Raw genomic sequence first — 18,921 nt, forward strand, 5'->3', positions numbered from 1 at the left:
GTGCACCAATGTGAGGGCTCTGTGTGACTTAGTAGCAGAGTGCTTCTGTCATGTAAAAATGCATGGCCAGCAACAGTCCTAGTACCATAATAGTTCAAACTGGTGTGGCCTGTGCTCTCTGAGTCAAACAAGAGTTGCAGTGAGCAGCAGCAAGTAACATGCTGACACTTGTTAGCTTACCTGTTTTTATCCCTGTAGAATTCCTCATTTCTAATGGCAGAATAAGATTCTGTGCTAGTCAGAAGAAAAAAAAAAAAAAAAAAACCACTTGACAATTCCTTTGTAATCATACTGTAAACAACCAAGGGTTTTCTGTTAGTGGAAAAGTCTGAAATAATCTGTTATGCAGCACTATACAAAGAAGTAATCAAAGCAATTGAAATATGTTTCACTTTTGCAATTTATGTCTTATTTGGAAAACAAATCTATTTCAGACTGTCCTGGTTGTGCAAACACCTATTCCTGAGAATCCCCAGAGCTGAAAGTTATGAGTACAGATATGGGGTTTGGATATTGAGTATTTGTAAGCAGGGACCTTTGTTTTTGATCTTTGTAATGACACCATTTTACAAACATTTTCAATACAGAAAGTAAATAAGGTGAGCTTAATAAATATTGAAATTAGATCTGAGACTCTGCTACAAGACAGTGAAGCTGTAGGAGTTTTTCTTATAGGACCTCATCAGGCAATGAGAACCATGAAATGTAAGTGTGAAAGTGAAAATTTGCACATGATTTTTATGCTGAGCAAGCCTTATATATGGAAGCAGATAAGGTTATTTTTATTCCTTAGGAAATTATTAGGGTCATTTATTACTCATGAAATAAGGCCTATAGTAAGTTGCTAGCATTTGCAGAGTGTTTACAGTTTTTCATGCAAGCCCTCTATTTTTTGATAAAACTAATTCTTGCACTTTTCAGATTGTGTCTTATCATGTATATTTGTGTACACACATATAAACCTTTTTCCATATCTTAGAGGACTCGTCCAATACTTCTCAAATGATGTTACGGTAACTGAATTCTGCACTACCTCAGACACCACTGTTTAGGAGATGCCATTATTTGTTCAGTCTATATGTAGATTTTCTTGTGACTTTTGTTGTTTGTTTGTTTGTTTGTTTTTCTCATGTGGTATTTTTTTGTTTGCTTGTTTTAAATCCACCAACAGAAGTTTTAGGGCATGTGATCAGGAAGGGTGTTGTGCAACACCATTCTCCCTCCTGTCCCCCATTTAGAAAATATGTACAGTTAAAAAATAAAAATGTTTGCAGTCAACAGTATTTTCATTAAGGATTGTTAACAGCCCTATAACTGTTCAGCTGTTGCCAATAGCATTTTCATATTGCACCTTCTGGGGCTTACTATCTTGCTATTTAAAAATAAATAGACTGATAAATAGGCAGACGCACCAAAAAGAGGTACTATTACTGACAAATCCACTATAACTTTCAGCCTGTTAACATAAAACTCCAGCACTAAATCTCTCAGGGTAAACTATGCAGAGATAGAAAAGCCCCAAGGTATTAAGAGTGATTTTGATATAAATTCCAATTTTATTTTATGACCATTTTACAGCTGCTTCTCGATATCGTAAACCACAAGGTACAAGGCAAATGTTACCTCTCTCTCCTTTTTTTTTTTTTTTTTTTTTTTTTTCTCCTCTGCAGGGTTTCAGGCAGTTGGTTTATTGTGACATGTTAGCAGCATTTTCTCTGCACTTCACATTCATAAGAATGAATTTTAATGAGACTAAGCTAGCAGAAGACCCATAAAGAAGATGCGATTATGTTTTAAGTATTCATAAAAAAGTTATATTAAATTTACACATTTTGATTTTGTCTGTGACAGTCAAAAGAAATAGACTGAGAGCATGTAAGGCCATGTAAATGCGTACAATAGAAATGATTTCACTGTATAGGCTATGTATCCAGAAAATGCTTCTTGCATTTTGCCTTGGGGGGCAAGATGGAGAAAAATGCTGGAAGTCGGAGTACTACCTCCTATTAGCATTGCTACTGAATGACATTCATGTATACATGGTTGTTGGATAAAAACTTTATTTGGTCACTGAACAGGGTTAACAAATAGCAAACAGCAAGGTGTTACTTTAAAAAACTCATGATGAAATTTAACTGTAGAAGAGAGGCTGCTTGAGCAATGTTTGGGATGCTAGTCTGAAGGCTGGGGCACTTCCCATCATAGCTGGAATTCATCTGGAGTTGAGGCAGAGCTTTCATACATTGTCAACAAGCTGTGTGGTTGAAAATGAAAAACAAAATAAAGTTCACAGAAAGGATGAGTTACAATGAAAGAAATTTTGCATTCTATATGAATTAAATAAAATGCATTGTAGTTTCCCTAAACTATGTTTTATTCTTATAAGCTGCAGGTTTTTTAAATTACCTCCTTCTTTCTCTCTTATCTGATGGAAATTGAAAATTGATTAAAATTGAAACTTGATCAGACTCTGAGTATTGTGTTGGAACTTAACTGAAGAGTTTAAACTCTTTTAACCTGTATTAGCAGTGGTGATATTCTTTGCCTGGGCTTCTTCTCGAACATATTCTTATGGCAAAATTATATAGTATTATCTGTCAGAATAGGGAAAGAAATTGCTGCTTAAAACAAATATGAAATAATATTAAAAAAAAAAATAAATGAGACTCTTCAAGATATACTCTCTTTGAGATGACGTTGTGAATGATGCAATATTTTTGATCACCTTGATGTAGTTCCAGTGATTTTCAGTAGGTGACTTTATCTTCAGATGAAGGCATAATTAATTGACCTCTTTCAGCACTCTATGGAAGCAGGATAGTAAATTGTATTGTAATGTTAGGAATATTAAAATCAAGCATTTCATTTGCTAATGTTGATTTTTCAGAGTTGATCATCACAAGTTAAGAATTAAATTTCCAGTTAAAATCATTAAAGTCAGCTGAATAAAAATAAGTCGTTTGAGGAAATTAAGTCTTTGTGTGAATAAGTTGCATGCTATTTTGCTGGCATTTTTTCCTTCCTGTCTTTCTGCTAGTAATTTATCAGATACGTATTGTGACCCCTCTGAAATCTGATGGAATGAAAGGTGGTCCAGTAGAAGCTACTACTCTGATTTAATTTTCATAGAACATGTCAGTGGGAGCATGGTTTTCTTTTCTTTCTTTCTTTTTTTTTTTTTTTAATCTGGTTTCTTCTCTGTTTTCAGTTTTATTGAACTAATTAATTCTATCAATCTATGACAGTATAAAAATTCTGCCTAGTTTCTTTTTTTCCATTCATTGTATATTTACACATAGTAGTTTTCATTTGAGTTTTACTTAAAACGGATAAGACTTATTAACTAATTTCTATTCACATCACTTTTAAGATCAGTTTGTTACAGAAGTTCATGCTGAGAACACCCTTAAGTTTATAATGCACATTAAACACTCTCGCAAATTTGAGACTGAAACCTAATAGCACAGAGCATTTGATGTGGAAGTACTTCTGTTCACCTAGTCTGATCTTTCTGGTGGCTAAGTTGCGGAGAGTAGCCAGTGAATCCTGGACAGTTGATTTATGACCTTTTGAAGTTCTTTTCTTGTCCCACATGGAAGCCTGCCTATTAGCTGGTCTACACAATCCAGTTTCCCAGTCAAACACATATGCCCTCTCCCCCATACTGGAGGTTTTTAACATACTCCTGAAAGATCTTTTTTTTTTCTCCAGATAATATGTGTTTCATTTAGAGACCGGACATATAAGGAACTGCTTCGAAGTCTGAATGATCTTTCCCCCATGAGGCCCATTAATGCTTTTTAGCTTTTAGTATAGGATTAATTTTTCATAAGTATAGTTCATAAGTATGGTTTAGCACAGTATAAATATAATGTTACATTTATATAGAGTTACATCTGATTTTATTTTCAGAGAAATTAGCGATCTTAGGAAAGAAACTCTTCATATCTGAGTGCTTAGTGCCAGTTTGACTTCATCTCAAAATCTAGTTGTCACTCGCCATCTTCGTGTCTAGATGCAGAGTTATCTCAAATGTAAGCATCAATTTTAGAAAATTGGATATTCTATTTTGAAAACACTTCATGTTTAAATGAAGGACATTCCAGATGATGCAGACATCCTTTGACTTAGACAGTAGTTCCATATCAACTAGACTTAATTTTTATTTTTTTTTTAATATAACAATTCACACTTTTTTGACTGAAAATGACACTCTGAGCACAGGGTTCATAGAGGCAGTGATATGAATTGTTTTCCATAGCAAGCAGTTGAATTATACAGTGGTTATATCTCAGATGTTCAAATTGCTTGGAAAAACTACTTTTGTAAAGTGTTGCATTCCCAGCTTTCATGGAGAAGTCTGTGAAATATCTGACATCACAGTAAACAATTAGTGATGCGTAGATCATTAATTTTTACAAGAAAAGCAATTGAGAAACATTTGTCGTCATTACAATAAACCAGACCGAACAAGGTGTTTCCTAACGTGCTTTACCCGAGTAACAGAAACATATAAAAGGGTAAAATGATTCAGTGTAGGAAGGAAGGGAATGCTTAGAGCTTTGGCCCCAGGCTTACACACCACTGATAGTAATTTACTAAATTGTTGTTAAGCAAAACATAGTGCTGGGGGGACTCTGAGTTTGGCTTATAGAGTGATTTATTTTGGTTATAGCTTTCTCTTTTTGTAGTCAACTTAAGAGAAGCCGAAATCTATGATTTGTGAACTGGGAGAGTGTTGGCTATACTAGAAGCTCTTTCCATTGGTTTCACCAAAAGGATTTAAAATCTCAGCTGAATATTCACCTGGTGCGTGTAGTTGACAAGAGAGACAAATACTATGTCTAAGGTTCAGTTTGATATGGCTGATTTACATTCTCTTTTTTATCATTCTGAGATCTTCGAGAAATAAATAGGTCTTTTCTTACTGTAATTTTCTTGGTTTATTTCTAGTGCTGTTCTATGGAGAGATGCTGTAACTCACAACAGACTCTAAGGAAGGCTCACCACTGGGCTCCTGTTCACACACTGTTTTGATGGTGGTGGGTTTTTTTGTTTGTTTGTTGGTTTGGTTCAGTTTCTTTTTGGTTGATTGGGTTAGGGTTTTATTTTAATTTTAATTTCGTTTTTAACAGATAAGAAGGCATTACATGTATGGTGCTGAGTCTCATCTTCCTTTCTGCTTGTGTTTTTAGTGCTTACATCTGTAGTTCACTTGAATGCTTATACTTTCTTGTTAAGCATTGGGCTGGTTTTAGTGAGGCTTATTGTCAAGGACTGAACACAGCCATCTTAATTCTGATTTAGAATCTTTTTATATAGAGGACTGAGACTGGCCACTCCATGAAAGCTGTTGGTTTATCAGTGATTTGCTGGATCAACAAGGCATGGTTAAGCTGTCTTATTTTGAGTTTTTACTTAACCTGTAGCTTTATAAGGCACTGCTCCAATTTGGGCCTTCTGAGTGAGACTTGAGTGCAACTAACTTAGTCCACAGCTGATGTCTTGAGGCCATTAAATGTTTTTTGTTGGGTTTTTTTTCCTCTTTCTCTTTGCTTTTGATATTCTCAGTATCTAAGTTTAGCTCAGCTGTTGCTTTTATTTAAAAAAAAAAAAAAAAAAAAGAAAAAGAAAAAGAAAAAGAAAAAGAAAAGAAAACAAAGATCCCTGTAGATAAAAGAAACACCATGAAACATTAATACAGCATTTCCATGTTCTGTCTTACACAGTGCATTGCGCTGACTTCAGCTCATGGGTGCTGGGAAGGACAAAGCTACACTGAAGAAGCAATCTCTGTATTGAGTCTAAAGAGAGTGGGACATTGGTACAAACTTCTCATCTGTGCAGTAACATCATATGCCTCCCACTCTGGGAGCCTGAGCATCATATGCAGCTGGCTGGTTCAGCAGCCACACAAGTCTCTTGCAGTCATAGAATCATAGATTATCCCAAGGGTTATCAACTCCAGCTCATGGCTCCACACAGGACCACCCAAAGATCAGACCCTGTGTGTGAGGGTGTAGTCCAGATGCAGTCCTGCTCTTTGGAGCCTGGCTGTCCACATGGAGTGAGCTCCTTCCTCACCTTCAAACAGCATCAGGTACTTTATGTGCAAGCTGCATTTAGCATGATGTACTTGCAAGAGTGCTTTGCTGACACTATCATTATGGTGCCTGGATGACTGTTGTCCCTATCCATGTTAGGTTCATTTTGATCAAGAAAAGCATTTTCTGTTACAATATCTGAATAACTTCCTGTGGGACGATTGCAGTTTATCTTGTCGCAATTGTGTGGTGAATGAATGGGGGTTTTGTTTCAACCACAATAAATTGCATACATAGCCAAAGCATTTTTATATATACATATTCTTCTGCAAAATAAAATCCTAAGTATAGAACAGGAGATTTTTACACTGGAAGTTATGGGATTGTTTAACCTTTTCAGTTTTCTGGCAGTTTTCTGGCAGTTTTGTTCAGTTTACATAAAGAAAATATTTAAAGCGGATAAGCAAAGCTTTGGCATAGATGCACCATTTCTTGCGGTAGTATGAGTTTAGTTTTTATGCTTTTCTGGGGGGGGAGGGGGGGGGGGGCAGAAAGGCTTTCTGACTAAATGAGAAATAGGGAGGTTGATAATAAAGGTTTATCCAAAATATTCAGCAAAATGTCTAATATATTTTATACCGTATTGGCACAAGTGTCAATACAAATCTTGTCCCTGCAATTGAGTGCACCTTCTTAATTTATTTTAAGAAGGCTTCCATGTTAATGCATAGATACAGTATTGTCACAGTTGGCATTATGTAGCAATGTTTTTTTTCATATTATCATACAGAATTGTTGAGATGTCTGTCTGTGTGTGAGCATATTTTTATGTAAGGATGGGAGTTACTTTGATTAGAAGTGAAGAGCCCTTATTAAATGTACCACAACATTAATTATATATATATAGAAATATATATATATATTTAACTTTATCTGTATTCTGAGTAGAGAAATTTTAATCAACAAATGTAACTGAGCTTTTTTAGGAAATACTGGAAAAAGCAATATTCAATAGTATGTGATTTTGTTATGGCAGTCTAGTCGATAAGAGGAAATTTTTTGCCTTTAATTACTCTTCTGTTTATAACTTCTGCGTAGCAATCGGTTTTACTTTAGAGAACCACTGCACTTAACACTTATGCAGTTCTTCAGACACTCATGTTACAAATCATTGAAAAATTATTAATGTTATAGTTGAAAACAAATTCTTCCTTATGGATTTGTAGCACTGTACTGGATAAAAACTAGTTAATGATTGCTTCTCATTGATGGATGATAGTATAAGTAATATAAAGAAACATTATTGCTGTTACCCTTCCACATATGTAATATAAGTTCACATGGAGTTTTGAGCTTAATGTCTAAATACATCACAGTAAAACTTCGTGTCAAAGACTAGTAGCTATCATCTGCAAAACTGAAATACATATATTGCATTTAATTTGACAGCAGAACCATTCCAGATTTCTAGTGTAGGTAATAAATGTTGTAGTTAAGATTAGTGAAAATTTTGAGAAGATAATTTATCTGATGAAATGAAGATATTCATTGAAGAATGGATGAAAAATCTTTTTTCTAATTGTATTCATTTATAACCAAACTGTTTCACATAAAATTGAAGCATTGCTTTCAGTGTCTTTATACATACCTTTGATTAGTTGATGCTGATTAAATGAAGGAGAGAAAAACTGAAATCAAAAAGTGAATTCGCATGACAGTAGGTACTAGCTGTATGATGAATGAGATCTGTGAATGTAATATGCTTCTTCTGTGGTGACAGTGCAAAACAGAGAACTTTGGAAGGATGCTTGTTGCACCATTGTTGTCTGTCCTGTGCTGTTTTAAAAACAATTTATTCAATGAATTTGTGAATTCTCCAAGTCAGTGATAACAAAAAAAACAAGCAACTACTTCTCTTCCTTCTTACTTCTACACAGAAAAAACATGGGTATGATGATGATCACTTGTGCAAGCAAAAAGTACTATAAATATGAATGAATCACCATTTTTCAGGTTTGTCATTGTTATCTGATCTTCCTTACTGTAACTAAAATGTTTACTTTTATCTTTGAAGCTTTTGAGGCTTGAAGGATTGTAGCAAATAATGAAATAAACTGGAGTTTTCTCTGAGCTTGGTATGAAGTTTAGGTAACTTAGAAAGCCTTTTTCTTCTGTTGAGTGGAGAGGGAAGGTATACTAGTGGAACAAGACAAGTAGAGAGGAAAAAAAGATGAGACTATGTTCCATCGGTCTAGCATCTTGTCAAGAAAAAATCCCTATGTTTCCAAGTATTCAGGTTCCAACATTTTGGTTCTTATTTTCAGGCCCCAGTATGCGGCAGCAGAGCACCATGTACCTATTTCTAGCATCTGTTTGTCATGAGAAAGGTATACCCTAAGGAGACACTTTCAGAAACACTAAAAACCAGAAAAACTCTTCATATTAAGTTGGACAACATGAATAATACAGAAGTCATGAATTTAAATTATTACTGGCATTTGGAGAAAATGGTAGTATTTCACCCATTAAATAACAACTTTGTTTTATTTCTGGAAACAAAGTTATTAAGCTGTAAATCATATTGATGGTATGGCTGAATTATATTTCTGATTCTGCAGCCATCCAGACATATCTCAGAAGAAGTGCTACGCACCATTTATTTCCTCAGAGGTCTTTGACCTACTTACATGCAATGCCTGAGGTACAACCATGCTAGAACAGAAGTATTTTATATAATAAAGTCTATATTCTACACTTAGAAGAGCTGAAATATTTTTGAGATGGATCTAATCTGTGTTGTTTGATACTTCTGCTATCCCATAAGTAGTGGTGATGGAACTAGCTAGGACACTAAGTACTATTGTCACGGGAAACTTTTCTCCCTGACTTTGACATTTTGGCTGTTGACACACTTTAACCAAGTAAGATTGAAGCTTTACCAGACAACAACTGATATGTGTAAATACCTCTGCATTCTGCAGTGCTCATGATTTCTCCTTCCTGTATTTCTCAGCTTGCTTCCTACTTAGTGGAATTAAGTAGAGGTGAGCTGGAAAAATAAGTGCTGAAAAAAGTGACTACTTGTAGATGGAGTCCATAAGGAGTTTGTGTCAGAATACAGAGGGGAGAATAGGTTTCATTTAGTAGTTCTGGCACAGTAAACCAAGAGTTTCTCATTGCTTTAAGATATCGTGAATAACATTGGAGGAAGTGTATTTTATTTTTCCAGAACCTTATACTGTAAAGTGTGTACTGTATTTGCACAAGTGCCAAGAAATAATTGCAAGTATTAAGAAATGCTTTCAGTTCAATGAGGAGTCTCTCCAGTTTATAGTTTGTTGGAAAATAAATTGACTGTAGTGACCATAATGTTAGAAGAAAGATATCTCTGGACTTCTCATTAGTTCTCTTTCTATTGCTCTTTCTTCAAAAAAGAAAGCTCAGGCAAGTACGAAAAACTCCGTTTAGCGAGGTCACATGAAAAACTCAAAGATTTAGTTATATAGTTGTTTCAACTTTCTAGTCATCAGAGACTCAGAAGGCATCATAAACTGGAGTAATAATCAGCGGAAATCACCGCTATAGAAGGGCTGTAAATTCAGTGTGACAAAAATAAGCAGCAAGAGGAAAATACCTTTGCAAAGAGGCACTGAGCAGCACAGGAGGCTACCTACTGGAGCATAGGCCAAGTACAGATGTTATAAGACCTAATAAAAGTCATGCTGACTTAGAAAATATGAAAAAAGTGAAAACAAATAAGAAGTTTCAGTTATATACATTAAGAGACACTACAGAAGAAAGAAAAGCTTTCTAGGTTGTAGGATGGGTCAAGGTAAAGAAAAAAACTGAAAACTGAGCAATGTTCCTTAGCATCTGTAAGGATGGTTAGAGTGACTATGGGCTCAAAAATGGGAAGAAAAAAAGAATAGAGGGAATGAAAACTGAGATGCAGAATATCTTACGATATGAATTTAGTGTATTTTAAGTAATAAACGATCAAGTCAAAAGACTTCTCTGGGGGGAAGGGGTAGAAGGTTTAAAAGCATCCATTTCTGCTTAAAGTTCAGATTTCTCCCATTGAAGAAAGATGAAAATCTCATGTGAAGTGGGCCATCATAGAACACTTCTGAGCCACAGGTATGGTGTGTCTGTAGGAGAGCAAAACAGACTCACATGAACACAATGATTTCTAGAGTCATAATAGTTGTTACCATTACGCAAGCTGTGTTGCAGAGGACACTTGACTCTTGCTGTGAGTGTTTCTGGTCACCTGTATTTGGTACAAAGATAATAAAGGGAGATTGCTTTGGAGTACCTTCACCAGAAGGGGAAAATAAAAGAGCTCTGTCATTTCAGTCTAGCAAATTAAAATTGGAGAGTAACTGTTTTGATAACAGAGCATTAAAATAACTCCTGGGACTCTTTGTTATGCAGAGTGAAACTATGGCATTTTGGGGGCAATGTTTCATTTAGAAGGGAAAAGAGTGTGGAGTGTGTTAATCATAATCTCTCATTAGAAAATAAGCTTACTTCTTCATGTAAAGTCATAGCATTTTTCTCCATACTGTTATTCACATCCCTCGGGCTAGTACTACCAGTGAATCACCAGTCAAGCAAGTCTTTTATGCTGCGAAGTCTGTTTTTATTTAAAAAAATAAAAAATGTAAAATCATTTGCCCATTAGCTCTTTTTTCCTTCATGCATACTTGAAATTCTGGCTTTTGAAACATGAAGGATGAAATTAACTACAAATTTACAACATCAAATTTGAGATGCGTCACAGAAAAATGGAAGATCAAATAGATAGAAATATGTAGTGTTCTTCCTACTAATTAATTAAAGCAATACCAAGGCAGATACTTCTCAGAAAACCAAATTAAAAACAGGGTAAGACCTCTTTCTGGTATCACATGATGTAAAATATTGCCTTAGTATTTAGCATTATCCTAATCTATCTCCTTAGCTTTCTTGTGCCATTTTTCAATTAATTTCCCCCCTGCAGAAATAAGTGTTTTAATAAGCATATACAATAGCACCAATGACTGATGGTAATTATTCTATGAAATTACTATTTTTATTGTAGCAAATATAAAATGCCAATTTTAATTATGTAACATCGCTAATGCCTTAATGACTTTAGCCCATTTTCTATGTTTGTACATGAAAACTGGCTCCATATTTTTACTCTTACTAAAGTTATAAGGAGATACTGGGATTTAAATGTTTGTTGTCATCTTAGCAAAGTGGCTTTTATTTTCTGTTTGTTCTAAAAAAGCTTGGCAGAGTAGTGACAATCCACACACTAATGGCTAATCTGGGCATGAGCCAAAAGAACAGTAATAGCTACAGGCACAGAACCATCTGAAGAGTAAATGCCAAATTAATCCCTCAAGTAACTGTTTTGCCTTAGCAGAGTTACATTAGAAAATAAATTTGTAAGTGTACATCCACATGATGCGAGTGTTTCACCATTATTTTGTTATGAGTTCAGGGTAGAGGTAGACATTGAGCTCAGAGAGAGAAAGCAGATGCCACTTGTAATCCAGGTTCTGAAAGACGTGCCAAAAGAAGTTGTAGATCGCTAAAAGATTTCCGTTTTGATCCTTTTCTGTATGTGCTCTGGGGTGAAGTATGTTTTGAATCTGGGCGATGATGACAGTTTTAGTTTGTGGTAGGTGTAGGGACTGTAGAGAAAAAACAAAGATTCCCCTTGTTAGTGGGGCTGCGGAATGCTTGCTGAAGGAAATTAAAGTCCACTTAAAGTCTTCCTTTGTGAGAATTTTTTCATATGATTCCCTCATGGGGTGACTGCTTGATGAGGGCTTTTGTTCATGTTTTTCATAGGGATAGGATTTTTAGAGACAACACAGACTCTCCTTGTGATACTGATTGTGAAAGGCCTGCCAAAGTAATCTGAACATCACTTAATGACTTCCATTGCGAGAAGTTTTTCCTATGGAGCTCAGGGTCAGTGACTGTTCTTGATTAGTGTGGGTAAGATGAGTTATACTTGTTATGAGCCATCTTGTAGTAAACAGGACATGGTTCTGACTTCTCCTGGAGGGTTTAAAATTTATTATGCTCTACCACTGGAAAAGGGAGGAAAATGGGAAAAGGCTCAACTTCAATACAGTGAGTTTGTATTTTGAAAATTGTCAATAGTTACTGTCTTTTAATGATGATCTACTGAAAAAGAAAGAGGCTAGAAGCTGAGGTACCACCTCAGTAGTCATCATTAATCTTAATTTTGATTTAACTCAAACAGTGAGGCACAGTGCCTCACCGATTGAAAGTGTGCAGCAGTACTGGGTTCCTTGACTTACCTCTTGTACTCTTTCTGTGTTTGGGAGTGTTACTTCTTAATTACTTTTCTCAGCATAAGCATATTGTCAGACTATGATATGGGAAACTCATGACTCTCCTCTACTCATATGTTTTTTCCCTATAGAAAATGGTTAATAATAATAACCAAATAGTTATGTCCCATTCTCTTATTATTGGTTGTAGTCATGGTGCTTCCTTGATCATGTGTGAAGTCTGTTATATCTCTAGTAATCTTTTTTCCCCTTTAGTTTCTAGAGTGCTTTTGATCTGCTTTATCAGTAGCACAACCAGTTCTAAACAGTGACACCAGAAGACTGTATTAATTGGCTAAATGTAAGAAAATTGACATTCTCCTCTTTTGTTTCCTTTCTGTATCTGTTACTGATTTTCTACAAACATTATCTACCAAAAGTTTTATCCAGATACAGTCTAGTCTTAGTCCATTAAAATCCTGGTGACATTCATGTCTGGGTTTACAGTCATAACAGTTTGATTTTGTTTTAGGGGGATATTGCTTGTTTCTCCAAGAATTTTTGTGATCTCTCCATCATTTATTCCCAGATCATATAATGTATGTCTTCATTGGTATATTCTGTCTGGGTTGATGAGCACTACAGCCGATCAATGCTGTTATTTTCCCTGTGTAAGTGAGTGATATTTGTTCTGAATTCAGAGCCTCCACAGTGAGAAGGATTGTCCTTGGAGATATTTGCCAATACCATTTGGTTCAAATGCCATTATAAACTCAGATTACCATATTGGTCTAATATTTCATCACATTTATACTTGTACCTCTTGGGGAATGAGATCACATTTATTCTCTGGAAATCTGTACATAACCTAGTGGCCTTCCTTTGGAAGTTGTAATCACAGTTTTCTCTGTTGGTTATATGGCACCATAATTTCTAGTTTAAATGTTTTATTTATTTATTTGTTTGTTTGTTTAGATTAACTTAGCTGTTTCAAAATAGCAATTTACTTGCAAGATAGTTGCTAAAATATGGTTGAAATGGTAGTTGGATGCAACTCATTTCTCATATCTATAGTTCCCATGAAAACATTCTGGATAACTTCCAATTATATTCTCTAGCTGTGTGCTGTTCCCTTGCTAGCAGTGATGTTTTTGTTTTCTAGTCTTTCAAGATTTCTTACGTATTTTGCTGTTTAGTTATGTTTTGTTTGTTTGTTTGTTTTTAAATGCAGATGTTTTACAGCTCTACAGCTGTATCTCCTTCACTGACGGTTGTAGTCCATATAGTCTACTAAACTTGGTGGGTTTATTGTGCCTGATAGGTTCCATCTGCCATCTTGAGTCAGGAAGCCTTAAGAGGTAAGATACTTTATACTACAAGCATCTTACTGAGTTGTTACATTAACTCTTCTTAGCTGCTTCATCCACAAATCAGTTCAACATTGACCCAGTAAGTGACCCACAGTCCCCAGAACTTTCCACCAAGTTCTCTGTGCCAGTGTTTCTTAACATCTTGGTCCTTGGGGAAATGTTTGCCTTATCTCTCAGTTCTCCCTCTGAATGCTTAATTCAATGAATTCTTTCTACCCTCTTCCTCTGTCATCTTTGTCTGTTAAATAATAATCAATCCATACTCCTTGCTTGTTTCTTTCCTCTCTTGGGATGGAAGAAGCCATAAGTGAAAGTTCTTTCAGAACACCCCTCAATTTATGATTTCTAACTCTATCCCATTGATTTAGAAAAAGATGTTTAATTTAAAAAAAAAAAAAAAAAAGCAAACAAAAAAGCTTTTTTTCTTACTTGTTGTTATGTACAAAGAACTAGAAAATTGTCTGAACATAATTGCTATTGGATGGGTCAACTGATTTTTAACTGCATTTTCTGTAAAGCCATAAAAGTAATAAAAAAATAAAATAAAAGATGAAGTCCGTATGATCACATTCAGATTCTAAAAATCTGAATGTGAGAATGGCATTCCTTTAGAATCCAGATAATATTTGAATGGGAGAATAGATGAGCATACTGCAATGACAGATGAAGTACAACTGGAAAACCTAACATTGAAAAAGCCAGAATGAAACTAAATATTTTCACTGTACTTTGAAAAAGAAAAAAAAAAAAATTCATCCAGGAGAAATGGTTTTGTACATAAATAAGAGCTAATGCTAAATGGCAAGATTTGAAAACAAAAAGAATATTATTTATTTTCTTATTTATTTGCTTATATACCTAGGTTGCTCCAAAAGTAATGCCTCCTGTTTACTTCCATGGAAACTACAAAAGATACGAAGAGCTTAAGTGCTTCAGTGTCAGACACCATTCTGTCAGACTGCCCCTCTACTGCCACCTGTCACATGGCAACAAAATGTAACAAAATACTGGTGGGAAGGTTCAAGCTCTACTCTCATACCACTAGCATCAGCCTTGGAGGTTATGGGCCAACGTAATAAAATAGATGGCATTACTTTTGGAGGAGTCCTCACACCACGCTGATAATCTTCTCATGTTGTGTAAATCTACTATTGCAGAACTGTCTGTATGGGTGGTACCAGAGATTTAGTGGTGATTGTAGTTGAATCCAGCTGGCTGGCAATCAGTTCCCCAGGGGCTGGTACTACAGTCAATCCTGTTCAGTACCTTTATTCATGAACTGAAAAAAGGCATTGAGTGCACCCTCAAGAAATATGCAAATGCCACCAAGTTGGCAGGAAGTGTCGATCTGCCCTGGGGTAGCAAGGCTCTACAGAGGGATCTGGACAGACTGCATCACTGGGCTGAGGCCAATGGGATGAGGTTCACCAAGATGAAGTGTCAGGTCCTACACTTTGGCCATAAAAACCCCTGGCAACTATATAGGTTTGGGGCAGAGTGGCTAGAAGACTGTGTAGAGGCAATGGACCTGGGGTAATTGATTGATGCTCGGCTGAACATGAGACAGAAGTGTGCCCAGGTGGCCAAGAAGGCCAGTGGCATCCTGGCTTGTATCAGAAAGTGTTGCCAGCAGGAGCAGGGAAGTGTTTGTACCTCTGCACTCAGTACTGATGAGGCCACACCTCAAGTACTGCATTCAGTTTCGGGCCCCTCACTGCAAGAAAGACATTGAGGCCCTGTACCATGTGTGTTGAGAGAAGGGCAGCAAAGCTGGTGAAGGGTTTGGAGAGTATGTCTTATGAGGAGAAGTTGAGGGAACTAGAATTGTTCTGTCTAGAGAAGAGGAGGTTCAGGGGAGACCTTATTGCTCTTTACAACTGCCCAAAAGGAGGTTGTGGCAAAAAAGTGTAGGATGCTGCTCCATATTACAGCCAAATCAAATGAAACATGACAGCATGACAGTTCTTCCCTCATCTGTACAATAATGTAGGTGTATGTTTACAGGCTTCTTAAACATGCAAATTTGTGGTGAAACTGGAATAACTCTAGAAAGAAGAAATCTTTTTAAGGCTGGAGTTTCTATCTATCACCCCAAATTCTCCATTGTCCATACAGCATGTAGTTGTCCATCAACAGACTGCTGACTCCTTTCCAGCTTACACATATCTAGCACTATTGCATTTGTAAGGCTTCATTATTCCAAAGTCATAACCTCAGACTTTTTCAGTACAGTTATCCTTACATTATTTGTTATTATGTACTTATTTTCTAATATTATTTTTGTAAATCATTCTGTAACTCTGGTCATTGGCACTGCAAGTCTGTCAAATAACTTCCATAGTTCTTTACCATGTTCTCAAAACTCAGCTGTATTTGGTGTAGGCCTGACACCATTTCCTTTCATTGTGCCTTTCAGTTTAAACCGTATTTGAAAAATTGTAGTTTTTTATCACTGTGTATATTTTTTATTTTTATTTTTTTTAATTCTGTTAATTATTTTTGATCTATAGGAGTATATTATTATAGGAGTAAGGTTAGTTTATTTTATACTCAGAATTCAATTGAAACCACCTATTTCACCAGATGTCAAAAGCCATAGGCACTTGGTGCTGCTTTAGTTCTGGACTGAAATCAGAGTTGTGGAAGTGAGCTGAGGTAGCTCACTGCATGAACTAGTTCTGAACAATTGAAGGATACTCCAAGCATTGTTGACTGTCAGATTTCTTATAAAATATGTCCTGACCTCTCTAGTCTGATTTCAAAGTCTGTAGACCTAACTAATATGAGGAAGACCTGCTACTGAAGCAGAGTTTAACAGGTTATTAATAAATAAATAAATAAAATTAAAAATTGAAAATTATGTTTATGGTTTTATTTTTTTATCATTTTAATAAACTTCTCTAGGGTACAGCAGTAATCCTCTCCACAATTTCTCTCACCCCTCATCCCTTCAAATTCATGTATTCCACACTGACTGTTATGACATATGAAGAATGATACTATAAAGAGATTCAGATGTATGTAAAGTTTTCCTGAATATGTTAAAACAGTCAATAAAAACTTGGTAATTTCAACTCCCACTCATTTGATCTAGTATTAAATAAGCTGCTCTTGGGATATCTTCTTTTTAATCAGTCAGAACACATTTGTATGCTCACATTTATTTATTTGTTATTTTTGCGAGGTTCAGTAAGAGTTAAGAGATTCTACTGAAATTGTAGCAGAGATGAGAAACTTCCTCCCCCTTTTCCCTCTCAGGTCATCTTGACCTGCTGATATTTTAGTCATCAGAAGAATGAAACCTAGTTTGCTGTTTAGAACCAGGGTCATTATTGATGGTCATCTCTATAATGCAGAGATGAAATTCACTGAGTCTGATGTATTAGAACCAGAATCAATTAAAGATTCTAGATGGGAAAGGTGAGATGTAAAACTTGTCAGAAAATGCTGAAATTATATGAATTTTATTCTGAGGACAATTTTATTTGAGAAAAAGGGGAGGAGTAAGGTGGTGGGAGGAGCAAAGTAGCAGTGATGCATACGTAACTGACATTGTTTCTTTTTACTTAATAATACATCTTATGCCTTTATAAAATATTTGGTAAATCTTGCTGAACTTGTGTAGCAAAAAGGCTGAAAAAGGACAAAGATCTGTTGATAAGTGTCACCTTGCAAATACAGAAGCAGTATTGTAGTGGAATTTGTTAGTCATGATGCTGCAGTTCTGTCATTTTATTTATTGTATCTTTAAAATGCATAATATTCTATTGACCTTTTTATTAGCAAAAAGAAAACTGCTAAAATTAAAACAAACAAACAAACAAACCAAAAAAAAAAAAAAAAAAAAAAAAGGAAAAAGCCTCTTGAGTCCATTAAGTTCATTGCACGCAATTCTAAAAGAAATAGCTTTGGATTAGTTAGCAATTGAAAATCCCAAAGGAATGGGTTAGCTCTTGTACATGCTACCCAAGAGAAAACAAAATTGTCGCATATTTTGCTTAAGGTGTGGGAGGAAGAATCAAATCAAATAGCATTTTACAAGTGCACGTAATAACTTGAATTTAAAACAAGATATGTATTATTCAAGTAATTCTAAGCACGGTATAGTAAATTTTTCATGAAGGTTAAGAAAAAAACTGACAGAAATATCATTTATACTGAGTGTTTTTGATGCTGAACTTGAAAGTGGGGGATTTAATAGAACTTTTTTTAATACGACAAGACTCAGATAACATCATATTTGGCAAAGTGCTTTATTGGTTTTTGGATTAGAGTTTTTTCATAAATTTTTCTCTTCAAACTAATAAAATTCATGTAGCTGTCAGTTTGGATTTGATCCCTATTTTGTTTTGCCTCAACAGTGTAATCTCAATCAGTCTAACTTATTTTTATGCTGCGTTTACAGGGTATAAAGATGACAAATCATTCATGTCTCAATGCTGGTATTTTATCAAAAGTTTGAATGAGTATCAAGGCTGAAGACAACAGAGAAAGATGAGGCTCAGAACAACAGCAGTTGTGTGACAGCACAGGGTGCACGGATTCTTCTGCCTTTACACCACTGCTTATCACTGTATTATGTTAAGTCCCATACAAATCAGTTCTGAATTGGGTAGTAATTTTTTGTATTTCTAAGCAAAAGTGGCAGAGATCTCTGTTTTAACCTGAGTCTTTCTTCCTCCTTATTGACTGTCATTTCTGATACAATCTCAGCACCTTCTTTAATGTTGTTTTGCGTCCTTGCCTAACTACTGTCAAAAGAGTCAGAACTGGGGGGAAAAAAAAGCTTGGCATGCATTAGAAATAACCTCCTTTATATTGCTTAAGTTAATAGCAGGAACACTATATAAATACATTTACCATGTCTACATGTAGTTTTATATAGATTTTGAAGGTCTAAGGGGCTGTTTTTTCACCATGCAGCATGTGGGATAGTGATGTCCATATCTCAGATGAGACATGTACATGCCACTGTAGGATGCTATAGTAAGAACTGGACTCTGGTAGCTTGAGACATGGGCTTACTTAGGAATTTCTGGGCTTTTTTCTGTGTTTCCTACATGTTTTGTTGTTGTTGTTTGTTTGTTTTCTATTTGAATTTAAGTAGACTTTACCTCAACTTTCTTATTCAGTAGTCCTTTATTTCTGATGTGTAAGATGATATTGAGAAGACAAATCCCCTGAGTATCATTTGTTGGCCAGGAAAAATAT

The 18,921-nt window shown here is 35.4% G+C and overlaps 1 protein-coding gene across 2 annotated transcripts in view; it reads left to right on the forward strand.

Moving 5' to 3' along the window:
• Positions 1-18,921, forward strand: part of PIK3C2G (phosphatidylinositol-4-phosphate 3-kinase catalytic subunit type 2 gamma) — a 272,235-nt gene that overhangs the window by 37,473 nt on the left and 215,841 nt on the right. Inside the window, exon 1 of one of the 2 annotated variants that reach the window (XM_015867905.2) lies at positions 13,544-13,698. The exons of the other annotated variant lie outside the window; for it this stretch is intronic. The gene's annotated coding sequence lies outside the window, so the exon portion shown is untranslated. Of the gene's footprint in view, positions 1-13,543; positions 13,699-18,921 lie in introns of those variants that run through there. 2 annotated transcript variants of the gene reach the window in all.

This window comes from Coturnix japonica, chromosome 1 (genome assembly GCF_001577835.2).
Source record: "Coturnix japonica isolate 7356 chromosome 1, Coturnix japonica 2.1, whole genome shotgun sequence".
Classification (NCBI taxonomy): Eukaryota; Metazoa; Chordata; class Aves; order Galliformes; family Phasianidae; genus Coturnix; species Coturnix japonica.